Source organism: Symphalangus syndactylus, chromosome 9, assembly GCF_028878055.3.
Source record: "Symphalangus syndactylus isolate Jambi chromosome 9, NHGRI_mSymSyn1-v2.1_pri, whole genome shotgun sequence".
Lineage (NCBI taxonomy): Eukaryota > Metazoa > Chordata > Mammalia > Primates > Hylobatidae > Symphalangus > Symphalangus syndactylus.
The window spans coordinates 134,865,330-134,876,514 of NC_072431.2; positions in this window are offsets into that span (position 1 = coordinate 134,865,330).

Sequence of the window (11,185 nt, forward strand, 5' to 3'; positions counted from 1 at the left end):
GACACAAGGCTAGTTCAACATACACAAATCAGTAAACATAATCCATCACATAAACAGAACCAATGACAAAAAACACATGATTATCTCACCAGATGCAGAAAAGGCCTTTGATAAAATTCAACATCTCTTCCTCCTAAAAACGCTCAATAAACTAGATATTGATGGACTGTATCTCAAAATAATAAGAGCTATTTATGACAAACCCACAGCAAATATCATACTGAATGGGCAAAAACTGGAAGCATTCCCTTTGAAAACCCACACAAGACAAGGATGCCCTCTCTCACCACTCCTATTTAACATAGTATTGGAAATTCTGGCCAGGAAAATCAGACAAGAGAAATAAATAAAGTCTATTCAAACAGGAAGAGAGGAAGTCAAATTGTCTCTGTTTGCAGATGACATGATTGTATATTTAGAAAACTCCATCATCTCAGCCCAAAATCTCCTTAAGCTGATAAACAACTTCAGCAAAGTCTCAGGATACAAAAATCAATGTGCAAAAATCACAAGCATTCTTATATACCAGTAACAGACAAACAGAGAGCCAAATCATGAGTGAACTTTCATTCACAATTGCTACAAAGAGAAATAAATACCTAGGAATACCATGTACAAGGGATGTGAAGGACCTCTTCAAGGAGAATTATAAACCACTGCTCAAGACACAAACAAATGGAAAAACATTCCATGTTCATGGATAGGAAGAATCAATATTGTGAAAATGTCCATACTCCCCAAAGTAATTTATAGATTCAATGTTATCCCCATCAAGCTATCTTTGACATTCTTCAGAGAATTGGAAAAAACTACTTTAAATTTCATATGGAACCAAAAAAGAACCCACATAGCCAAGACAATCCTACGCAAAAAGAACAAAGCTGGAAGCATCACGTTACCTGACTTCAAACTATACTACAAGGCTACAGTAACAAAAACAGCATGGTACTGGTACCAAAACAGATACAGAGACCAATGGAACAGAACAGAGGCCCCAGAAATAACACCACAGATCTACAACCATCTGATCTTTGACAAACCTGACAAAAACAAGAAATGGGGAAAGGATTCCCTATTTAATAAATGGTGTTGGGAAAACTGGCTAGCCATATGCAGAAAACTGAAACTGGACCCCTTCATTACACCTTATATAAAAATTAACTCAAGATGGATTAAAGACTTAAACATAAGACCAAAAACCATAAAAACCCTAGAAGAAAACCTAGGCAATATCATTCAGGACATAGGCATGGGCAAAGACTTCATGACCAAAACACCAAAAGCAATGGCAACAAATGCCAAAATTGACAAATGGGATCTCATTAAACTAATGAGCTTCTGCACAGCTAAAGAAACTATCATCAGAGTGAACAGGCAATCTACAAACGGGAGAAAATTTTTGCAATTTATCTGACAAAGGGCTAATATCCAGAATCTTCAAAGAACTTAAACAAATTTACAGGAAAAAAACAACCCCATCAAAAAGTGGGCAAAGGATATGAACAGACACTTCTCAAAAGAAGACATTTATACAGTCAACAAACATATGAATAAAAAAGCTCATCATCGCTGGTCATTAGAGAAATGCAAATCAAAACCACAATGAGATACCATCTCACACCAGTTAGAATGGCGACCATTAAAAAGTCAGGAAACAACAGATGCTGGAGTGGATGTGGAGAAATAGGAAGGCTTTTACACTGTTGGTGGGAGTGTAAATTAGTTCAACCATTGCAGAAGACAGTGTGGCGATTCCTCACAGATCTAGAACCAGAAATACCATTTGACCCAGCAATCCCCTTACTGGGTATATACCCAAAGGATTATAAATGACTCTACTATAAAAATACATGCATACGTATATTTACTGTGGCACTGTTCACAATAGCAAAGACTTGGAATCAACCCAAATACCCATCAATGATAGACTGGATAAAGAAAATGTGGCACATACACACCATGGAATACCACGCAGCCATAAAAAAGGATGAGTTCATGTCCTTTGCAATGACATGGATGAAACTGGAAACCATCATTCTCAGCAAACTAACACAAGAACAGAAAACTAAACACTGCATGTTCTCACTCATGAGTGGGAGCTGAACAATAAGAACACAAGGACACAGGGAGGGGAACATCATACACCGGGGTCAGTTGCGGGGTGGGGGACTAGGGGAGGGATAGTATTAGGAGAAATACCTAATGTAGATGACAGGTTGATGGGTGCAGCAAACCAGGCATGTGTATACCTATGTAACAAACCTGCACATTCTGCACATGTACCCCAGAACTTAAAGTATAACTTTAAAAAAAAAGAAAGAGAAAGAAATGAGGACAGGGACATTATGCCCTCTGCTTTGTAAAAGAGCACCAGTGACCAAGGCAAAGAAGAGAAAACGAATCTGTGTTTAGAGCAAGAAGTTTCTGATAGACTGAAGGGACTACAGGAGCCCGATATACACTAAGTAACTGTACCTATTTTGGTGGAGTTTGAGGAGGAGGGAAGGGGATCAGGAAGGAACACCATGCTAAAGTAGGAAGTTAAGTAAGACCGACTTCAACAGCACAAAATGTAATTCAGGAAATGTTCCTACAAAAGATATAAGCAACCAGCACACTTGATCAGTCAGGACTGAGGCCCTCCTTTTTGTACAGCATCCTACTAAGAATTTAACAACAGACTTCTATATCCTGAACACTGACAAGCTTAATAAGCTTAGAATTGCCATTCTGTGTCAGATGTTCTCTATGAGGCAAAGGCCGAAGCTTAAGAAAGTATGTACCAGCCTTCAAAAAGAGTAACAACTTGAAAAAGTAAAAACTTACAAGGAAAATGATGATAAATGTGAATGAAACATATGCAATTCTTGGCAGACTAGGCATTCAATAAGCATGAATGGATGATTTAGATTTTAGTATATCAAAGTCCTAAAGTATTCAATTATGTGTGTTCTGAGTCAAGTAAAATCATTCACACAAAGTGCCATGAACATTTCTTTGAGGGTTGTTAATTTTTTTAATACATTAGGTAATTTTCTATTGTATCCTCAATATTTTGAATACTATGCTATGAAATTCTGGGTACTATTAAAAATCTTCTGGATAATAAAAAAATTTTTGAGTAATTAAATTGAATTTTAGAGAAAAAATTAAATTTTTTAAAAGATGCAAAAGAAAAATAAGTAGGAGTATAAATAGGAGGCAGAAATGAAGCTAATCTAAAAACACTTACCACAGGGTTCTGTGCAGTTTCTATGAATGGGCCACAAATTTATCTTTTTCAACTGTCAATGCAGAGTCAAATATAATCTCAGTTACCAAACCAAAGTATCAAGAAAAAAGCAAGGCAATTTCTCAGAAGCTACTGTTGGAAAATAATACACAGAGGTGGATATTGCTGGTTGTCGTTCCAGATTTCATTCTCCCCTTCATCCTTACTAACAGAACCTCAGTTTTGTTCAGGTATCTACCCTTTCTTCATGCAGCATCTTCAAGTGAAGGAAGCTGATCCCAGAGGCGGGCTGATTAGCATAAGCCAACCAGTGATTGGTTCAGGAATTAGTATATGATTTAATGGCAGCCAATGAGACACAAGGAGATGGCTGCTGAAGACTTTTAGGAAAGTTCTTTCTTGGCTTTAAGAGAGACTAATGAGAAACAAGGGTCTCTTACCTGAAATACGTGAAAAGAAGCTGCAGTTCCTGCTGGCATTCATCTTGAAACCACAAGGGAAACAAGCCTGACAATAAACAAAACATATGAGAAGGGAAGAGCCAAGACAACTGAGGAGGAATGGAGTGAAAACCCTGATCATACTGTACCTGAAGTCTACCCTGCTGTTAGACATCTCCCCATATGAATCTCATTCTTTACCAGTTTGATTCTGGTGTCTGATGTTTACAATTCAAAACAGATGCATATCCCCACAAGTGTATGAAAACATGCTCTCATTTTCCCAAACTAATCATCTAAGTCAACACTGTATAATGATATACCCTCTCCCATTCAACCACCCATAGCACAAATATCTCTGGAGCGTATATCATGTGCCAGCCTACTGTGCTAAGTTCTGGGAATATAGTGAATAATGGTGATGTAATAAGTGCTATGAAAGAGTACTTCATACCATAGGAAGGGGATCTAAGCTTCCCTAGGAAGATTCATTTAAACTGAAACATGAAGAATGAGGAAGGATTTGCCAGAAAGAGAAAATTGAAGGGGAAGAATATTCCAAGAAGAGGAAACAGCATGTATGTCAGACATAGCTGGATTCAAATTAGTCCAACAGAGCTGGGGCTGAGATAATGAAGTACAGAATGGGTTTAAATGAAGCTGATAGGCAAGAGATAGACAAGTGTCTCCCAAGCCACATGAAGGATTTGGAGATTTATCCTAATGGCAATGGGATAGCCTAGAATAATTTTAAGCAGGAATGAGATAACATATTTGCATTTTTAAAAGATTATTCTAACAAGGAACAGAAAGGTGCCACAGTGGATGATGAAAGCCACATTAGGAAGCTCATACAGTAGTCAATGTGACAGATGATGATGGCATGGACTAGATTGGTAGCTATGATGGAAGAAGTGCACTGACTAAAAAAATGTGTAGGAAAAGCAATCTACAATATTTGGTGATAATTTGCATCTGAAGAATGAGGGAAAGAGCAACAAAGAACAAGTGTCAATTTTGTGACTTGTACAACTAGGTAAAATCTGGTACTGTTTAATGAAACAAATAATAGTAGCACAAGAGTAGACTTAAAGGGAGTAGGAAGTGATAATGAGTTCAGTCTGGGGTCTGTTAACTTTTCCCAACATTTTATTATTAAAAAAAGTTCAAGAAAACAGAAAAGTTCAAAGAATTGTACAGTCTACATTCATCTGCCCAAAATCTAGACCCTATAATTAATTTTTTATTGTATTTGCTTTATCACATCACATATCAATCATTCTTATTTATTGATGGATTTCAGAGTAAGTTGCAAAAATGAGTACATTTCACCCCCAAACGCTTCAGCATGCATACCCTCAACTAGAGTCTAATATTTGTTTATAGCTCCTTTTTTGAGGTAAAATGTACATACAATGAAATGTATATAACTTAAGTGTACAATTTGATGAGTTTGGCAAATGCATACACTTGTGTAACCCAAATTCGTATTGTAATATAGAACATGACCACTACCTTAGAAAACTCTTTTATGACAGTCTTTTCCCAATAAACTCACTCCTCAACACCCAAGAGGCAACCGCTGTTGTGATGATTTTTCAATATAGATTGGTGTTGCCCGTTCTAAAATTTCATAAAAAATGAAATCACAGTATTTACCCTCTTGCGTCTGGCTTTCTCCACTCAGCATAATGTTCTTGACAGTCATTCCTGTGGGTGCATGGATCAGTTGCTCTTTCCTTTTATTGCCAAGTAGCATTCCATCGTATGAATATTACGACTGATTTTCTGTTTGCCCTATTTGTCGTACCTCTTTTCCTCCATTCTTGCTGTCTTTTTTGTTAATTGAATAGTTTTTAAGATTTTCAGTTCAGCTATTGGCATTTTACCTATTCCTCTTTGCAACATTTCCTAGTGATTGCTCAGGAATATACGTCCTGAAATTCTCTTAACTGTATTTAGAGTGAATATCACACTACTTTATATAAAATGTATGACTCTTACAGGTTGATATGTTTACTCACCTCCCCCTTATCCTTAATAATATCATTGTCATATGTATTAAATCTTCATCTTGGATGACAGCTGTTTTTTCTTTCAACACCGTGAAATATCATTGGCCCCCACAGTTTCTGATGAGATGTTCACAGTCATTTGAATCATTTTTTGCTTATATGTGATGTGTTATTTTCCTCTGGATGCTTTCAATATTTTTTCTTTATTTTTCATTTTCAGAAGTTTGACTATGATGTATCTAGACATGGTTTTCTTTGTATTTCCCCTGATTAAGGTTCATCTTGAATCTGTAAATATATGTCTTTTAGCAAATTGAGAAACACTTTGCCCACTTATTTCTTTAAATAAATTTTATGCCCCATTTTCTCTTTACTGTCCTGGAACTCCAATTACACATATGTTAGACCTTTTGATATTGCTGCACTGGTTCCTGTGACTGTGTTCCTTTTTATCTTATTTTATTTTTTTTAGAGACAGGGTCTTACTCTGTCACCCAGGCTACAGTTCAGTGACACAATCATAGCTCACTGCAGCCTTCATCTCCTGGGCTCAGACGATCTGCCCGTCTCAGCCTCTGAAAGTGCTGAGATTACAAGCATGAACCACCACACCCAGCCATGTTCTGCCATCCCTATTCTGCTATTATGATCTCCCGTAAATTTTTATTTAAGATATTATATGTTTTGGTTCTTAAATCTCCATCTTGTTCTATTTTATAATCTCTACTTTTCTGCTGAGATTTCCTATTTGTTCTTTTATGATGAGCATATACATATGTTTACCTCCATGAATTGTTATAATACTTATAAAATCTTTATTTGCTGAAACCTTTATCTTTACAATCTTTTTCTGTTAAATCCAACATCTGAGTCATCTTAAAGTTGGTCTGCATTGATTCTCTACTTTCTTGAGTATGAAATCACATTTTTTCCATTGATTTGCATGCCTAGAAATTTTGAATTCTTTGCGAACACTGTGAATAATACACGGTAGTGTCCCTTGATTCTATTTTTCTAAAGAGTGTTGATTTAAAGTTGGAGGAATTCAACTACTGAATTTTTGCATTTACTATAAAGCAACATAAACATATCCCACCTGCTGGTTTCCCTTGTGTGCAACAGAGATCTGTACACCTGCTCCCCACACACCAAAGCATAATGATGCTTTCACTGCTTTGATTTAACTTAGATCACCCATGAAAGGACGTCATACGGGCGATCCAAGTTAAATCAAAGCCTTCCCAAAGATACAAATTGACTAAATATACCTTAATATTAACATTTAGTAATAATGTCCATAGTAGAGAACACAGCTAAAACAATAAGAAAGTTCTTAATCTTACAAGAAAATTGTTGGCCTACTATAGATTGTTGTTCAATTTGGTTTACCTTAATGAAATATTTCCCGAAGTGTATTACTTGGTAATGATGTTTCATGAAAAGGAGAGAGGGAAGGAAGAGAGGGAGGGAGGGAAGGAGGAAGGGAGATAACTCTTGACCAAATAAGTTTGGAGATTGCCGAGTTCAACAGACTTTATGATTTTATTGTTGCAGGACTTCCCGGAAGCTTTACTATGTTAATGTGCACTCTAAGTCTCCAAGATGGCAGAGAGTAGACTTTTGTGTTTGAAACTGTTTTTCTTCATTTTCTTTAAAAGACGAGGTCTAACTCTGTGGCCCAGGCTGGAGTGCAGGACATGATCATGGCTCCCTGCAGCCTCCACCTCCTCAGCCTCCTGAGTAGTTGAGACTACAGGCACGTGGCCCCACACCCGGCTAATTTTTTTTTTTTTTTTTTTAGCAACATGGGTCACCTTATGTTGACCAGGCTGGTCTCAGACTCCTGCACTCAACTGATCCTCCCACCTTGGCTTCCCAAAGTGCTAGGATTACAGGAACGAGCCACTGTGCCTGGCTGATTTTAAAAATAGTATTCAGTGGAACAACATACTTTCAGAAATGCTAGCTCAGGCCAATAGAAGAATACTGCAGAAATAGATTTATTATTTTCCTCTCACTCAAGAGGGAAAAGCTAATCTTCAAGCTTATTCGGCCAAACCTTATATTTTAAATAATATGAAGCATTACGTTTTTATCAAAAGAACAGGTAGGATTTGGAACCAGGAGATGAGCTCTCTTCTAACTAGCTGTGTGACCTTGGGCAAGGATCGCTTTAATCTTTTCTAATCCAATTTCTTTCCTACAGCTGCAAAAGCAGAAATCCCCTGGCTAGAGTTCTTTGTGGTAGATGAATTGAAGTGCATTTGAATAACATATAATTAAAGAGAATACAAATGTTGGAATGGAAATCCCCAGACTGTCCAGTGAGAAAATCCCTTGAATTTTCCTGGTTCTTGTTTTTTGAGTACTGACCACATTTTGGTGTTGGGCTTGGTTCAAGTGTCACCAAAGGCAGGATCGGGTTAAAGGTGCACACTTGCTGAGGCAAATCAGGAAAGTCAATGAAGGGCCCACTCTGTAGGCCTGCGCCTATGGCTGTGCTCACTCAGATAGCCCCTTCTCAACCAGGCTTATGGCGGTAGTTGTGGGAAAAAAAGAAGCAGGGAGGGATCTTTAAAGGACCCAAAAAGTTATAAAAATCCAGAATAATCTAGATTATTAATCCTAGGGGGAGAATCTGAAAAAAAGTCAGAATCAGTGAGAGTACTTGCCCCAAAATATCTCTCATCACATTTTTTTCCATTTTATCTTGTTACAGTAAATTCCACTAATTAGAGATTCATTTAATCTAAACTAATTTGGAAAATTGGAAATATCTCTAGGAAGATTAAATAGCTGTTAAACATCCACGTGGAGTATAAATTTGCTCAATCAGACCACCTTCCTCTTAATCCTTGAAATTAGCTGTAGTCAGGGAATAGGAGTTGTGATTGGCAGAGGGGGAAAGGTAAGAGGAGCCTGGAGTGGGGGTGGAGGCTTGCTTCAGTGGGAGATGAGGCATGGTAGGGAACAGGAGCAGAGAAGGTACTCACAGAGCACACAGAAGTGCAAAAATAGAAGTGTAAAACAGAAAGATGTTAACAAATTATCCAATTCCCAAAGGCTTGTGTTTTTCCTTTTCTTCTTCATCCCTCCCTCCCCTTATGGTCTCCTGCTCACGACTAGCAAGAAAGCTGGGATTAGATTAGGCTACATCATGGGTGAACTTGGTTTCGTTTTTTGAGACGGAGTCTCTCTCTGTTGCACAGGCTGGAGTGCTGTGGCTCGATCTCAGCTCATTGCAACCTCCGCCATCCAAGTTCAAGCGATTCTCCCACCTCAGCTTCTCGAGTAGTAGCTGGGATTACAGGCATGCATTACCATGCCCAGCTAATTTTTGTATTTTTAGTAGAGACAGGGTTTCACCATGTTGACCAGGCTGGTCTCGAACTCCCAACCTCAGGTGATCCTCCCACCTCAGCTTCCCAAAGTGCTGGGATTACAGGCGTGAGCCACCGTACTTGGCTTGAACTTGGTTTTTGTAAGCTAGCCTGACAAGCTAAAAACCACCTATCATTGTGATGGTCAGTCAAATGTATTCTAAATTCAAAATCACCTCCTTACACGAGAAATTTTAGGATATAACCTGTTCATGAGTTGGGAGCCTCCTATAATACCCAGTCAATACATATTTACTGAGTGCTTACTAGGTACTGAAGATACAATGGAGAATATGAAACATCTCCATCCTCAAAGCTTAATGAATGTATCTGCATTTCTAAGGTCACTCGGAAGTGCAGAAAATAGGTTGAAGGGAAACAAGATTGAAGTCAGGAGCCCATCTATCAGGCAGCTACAGAAATACAAGGAAAGACTTGGTCCTTCATGAGCAAGACTCTAGCCTTTTGCATTTTTCAGCAGAACTGGTATTTGACTAAGCAGGATAATGAACACTCTTTGCTTCCAGATTTATAATGGATAATTGGCTTGGTTTTAAAATCTCCACCAACTCCTGTCAGTCTTTGGATGAGGACTGCTCCCTCTATAGCAGGAGTAGCCAGAGAAAGCCCCCAGGGAGAACATTCAGGGGTTGGCAGTCAGATATTCTGTCCTGCACTGAAGTGCTAAGGGCAAGATGAGATGATTAGAGCACTGACCATGTCTGTTGCCTCTGACTGGGACAGGCAATGACTTGCGGGATCTCTGTACAGGTTATAAGACAGTGGATCCAGGGGCACTGTCTCAGGCCCATCCACTAGACACCTCCACCAGCCGTTTCTAACCCTCTATCTAAGTATTCCACATTGTTCTAATGACCTGCATTTTGAGAAACACAGCTCCAGTCCCTTGCATAGCATCTAGCAAACAAACATTGGTGAAAAGAGTGGGCACATAGTTCAATTGTGAAGCAAACATTTGTTTACATTTTATATCTCATCTGTCTCTCTTCATTTCAGTTTTAATTTCTTCTTCTGTTAGCACTTACCCTTCTACGCTTTAAGAGGTCTTGCTCCTTTCAGTGTGTTATCATTTAGCCATCCTTCCTCTAGGCCCTAAACTCCCCCAACTTATCACTGATACTTTGATTCAACTTCGCAAATATTTCCTGAGCTCCTACCACATGTAAAACCCCTGTAGTGCTGTGGGGGCCACAAAGATGATTAGAGGGAACACGTCCTTCCTTCAAAGATGACTAGGGGAAACACAGACCCTTTTGACCTTTGCTGGCTCCACCAAAATTTTCTCTAATCCTCTTAATTCCCTGGCTCTCTCTAGCTCTGCCCTCTCCAATTACCTGTTGCCTCTGAAACATAAACTTACTAGCAATGGTAGATTGTCACATTAATGGCTCCAAATGAATCCTGCACCAAATGAATCATGCCATTCCCCAGGATAGTTGCTTCCCACATTGAAGCTGAGCTTGGCCATGTGACTTGTTTTGGCCAGGGAGGCATTAGCAAACATGACACAAGCGAAGGCTTGAAAAACTCTTGTGCCTTGCAGCTTTTTCTTGGAATATTGCCACTGCCATGAAGGGAAGGCTGGTCTAGACTCCTTAAGAATGAAAGACCACGGAAAGAAAGGTCCTGCTGCCCCGGCCATCCCAGCTTCACCCAGCATCCAGTGGACCTGACTGCTGAACATACTGGCATGAGACAGCCCAAGTGAGACTAACAAAAGAACAGTTCCCGGACCAATCTGAGAGGCGGGCTGCTATTTCTCATGGCCCAATAACGAGATGCAGATGAACTGCGGAAGAAGAGAGCTTTTACTTCTGCAACCAGTTACAGAGAGAAGGCCTGGAAATTATTTCCAGACCAACTCAAAATTACAAAGTTTTCCAGAGCTTATATACCTTCTAAGCTATACGTCTATGTGTAAGTGTGCATTCTTCTAAAGACATAAGTCATTAACTTCTTTTAATCTACAACTATGATCTGAGTCCTGAAGACCTTCCTCTGGAGCCTCAGTAAATTTACTTAATCTAAATGGGTCCAGGTGCTGGGGTGATTATCTTTATCTTGTCTCCTGCTAAATCACGGGGGTTAGAGGAGTTC